The sequence below is a fragment of the Oryx dammah genome, unplaced genomic scaffold (assembly GCF_014754425.2).
Source record: "Oryx dammah isolate SB20612 unplaced genomic scaffold, SCBI_Odam_1.1 HiC_scaffold_15, whole genome shotgun sequence".
NCBI lineage: Eukaryota > Metazoa > Chordata > Mammalia > Artiodactyla > Bovidae > Oryx > Oryx dammah.
Genome location: NW_024070199.1, coordinates 38,435,203 through 38,437,835, shown reverse-complemented (window position 1 = coordinate 38,437,835; position 2,633 = coordinate 38,435,203). Strand labels below are relative to the sequence as shown.

The window sequence follows — 2,633 nt, the reverse complement described above, 5'->3', positions numbered from 1 at the left end:
GACTCTTTGAGATCCTATCGACTGCATATAGCCGCCAAGCTCCTCAGTCCATGGGATTTTCCAGGCAAGAATACTGGAGTGGATTGCCATTTCCTTCTCCAGGGGATTTTCAGGACCCAGGGATCGAACTCAGGCCTCCGGCATTGAGGGCAGGCTCTTTACCATCTGAGCCACGAGGGAATCCCAAACAACGGTCTGATAATGCACAAAAGTGCTTTGCAAATGCGGTTTGGTGTTTGAGGTCTTTTGTCTAGCAAGCAGTCTTTTCTGGGAGGGTAATAGGGGATTTAGTGCGTCCGATTTATCAAACAGGTACTTAGAAGACACCAGAATTAATCAGAACTAGAGGCTCCTTTGGCAACCCACTCCAGTGTTCTTGCCTGGGAAATCTCATGGACAGAGGAGTCTGGCAGGCTAGACAACCCTGGGATTGCAAAGAGACTTCACTGAGCGACTGAGCAGGCAGGCAGAGGATCCTCTCGAGGAGCATAAATAAGACGGGGAAGATGAAACATGATCACCACGTGACCCCTGACTTGCATGGGAGTTGGAAAGACAAAGTACTCTAGGTGGGAACTGAGAGAAGTTTTCAAGAGATGACTGGTGAACTGGACTTTGAAACCTGATTATGGTTTGGAGCAGTTAGCATGTGTTACCCACAGGGAAACAGAAAGAAGAGTTTTGATTGGACTCAGGTTGACTTGACTGTCAGCCACTGTCAGGATAGGACAGAAAACATGGCACACTCAAACCAGGTAATTTGAGTAGAGTGACTTTTTTTTTTCAAGTGTACAATTCAGTGGCATTAATTATATTCACAATGTTGGGTAACCATCACCACCATTTTCAAAGCTTTTTTCATCATGGCAATGAGAAACTCTGTAACCATTAAACACTAACTCTTTTCTCCCCGTCCCCCACCTGCTGCTGCTGCTGTTGCTAAGTCACTTCAGTTGTGTCGGACTCTGTGCAACCCCAGAGACGGCAGCCCACCAGGCTCCCTCGTCCCTGGGATTCTCCAGGCAAGAACACTGGAGTGGGTTGCCATTTCCTTCTCCAATGCATGAAAGTGAAAAGTGAAAGTGAAGTTGCTCAGTTGTGTATGACTCTTCGCGACCACATGGACTGCAGCCCACCAGGCTCCTCTGTCCATGGGATTTTCCAGGCAAGAGTACTGGAGTGCTAACCTTTGATCTACTTTTTATTTCTATGAATTTGCCTAGTCTTATATATTTTAAGTAAGTGGAATCATGCAATACTTTTTCTTTTGTGTCTGGCATAATTCCATTCAGCATGTTTTTAAGGTTCATTCATGTTATAGCTTATATCAGAACTTCATTCCCTTTTATGGCTGGATAATATTCCTGTGTGTTTGTGTGTGTGTGTGTGTGTGTGTGCGTGTGCACGCATGCATTGCATGCCACATTTTGTTTATCCATCTGTTGACAGGTAGACATGAGTTTTCACCTTTGGGCTAGAAAAATGCTGCAGTGAACATTGGCATAGAAGTATCTGTGGAAGTATCTGTTTTCAGTTCCTTTAAATATACATCTAGGAAGGAATTACTGAATTTTATGGTCATTCGATGTTTGACTTTTAAAAAATGTTTTAAAGATTTAATGTTCAGATTTTTAAAAATGTGTTAAAAATTAATTGGGGCAAATTCTGTTACAAGTAGGGGTTAAGGAAAGTCAGTGTGTGGCACAAAAGAAAGAGCAGGGACTGGACAGTCACAGATAATCTGCTCTCTTATTAGCGGCATCTCATCTTGGGCAAATGACTCATGCTGTGGTAGCAGTAGCTAATGTGACAAGATTCTTCCTTAGCACATCATAGAGAGAGGGCTTGATCTTTCACAGAGAAAAGTCCGATGGCCCAGGAGTTCTCCCAAAAGATCTCCACCACAGTACACCATATTGCTGCTCCTGCTGATCGTAACTCACCAGTGTATACTGGCCTAGATAATACAGGACCTCTTTACCAGTGAACATTTCAGCTTGTGCACCTGCTGCTTACAAAATCTTCACAGGTGGTGGATTTGGTCATACCTGATTCGTTTGTTCTGGAGAGATCCTGCAAGCAACTGTCAGATGTTGAACACTGGGCCGAGGTGGAAAATGGTGTCATTTTGGCCGTGAAGTGTCATGAAGTCTGCTGGTAAGTCTTAACGGCCACTCCGGGAGTTGCTTTCTGCTGAGCCTGCGGGTGAGGGGGCATCAGTCACTGGCCCTAGGGCCTTAGCAGCATTTTGAAACAGTGCGTAGTGCCATGTTTAATTTTTCAAGGAGCCATCAAACTGTTTTCCACAGTGTCCGTAAGCATTTTACATTCCACCAGCACTGTACAAGGATCCCGATTTCTCTGCAACCTTATCAACACCTTTTATTTTCAGTTTTTAAAATTATTATCATCACTATCCAAGTAGGTGGGAAGTAATGTTTCAGTGTGGTTTGGGCTTGGAATCTTTTGACGGAGTACTTGCACCTAGACAGACATCTCCTTGAGCAACAGAATACAAAGATTCTTTTGGATTTTAATGTACATAATATCATATCATCAGAAAATAAAGATAGTTCTACTTCTTCCTTTTCAATCCCTGTACTTTCAGTTTTTCAAATTACCTTATTGTACTG

At 43.4% G+C, this 2,633-nt stretch overlaps 1 pseudogene; it reads right to left on the bottom strand.

The window, feature by feature from the left end:
* Positions 1-1,379: 1,379 nt before the first annotated feature.
* Positions 1,380-2,195, bottom strand: LOC120874533 (annotated as a pseudogene).
* Positions 2,196-2,633: the final 438 nt, after the last annotated feature.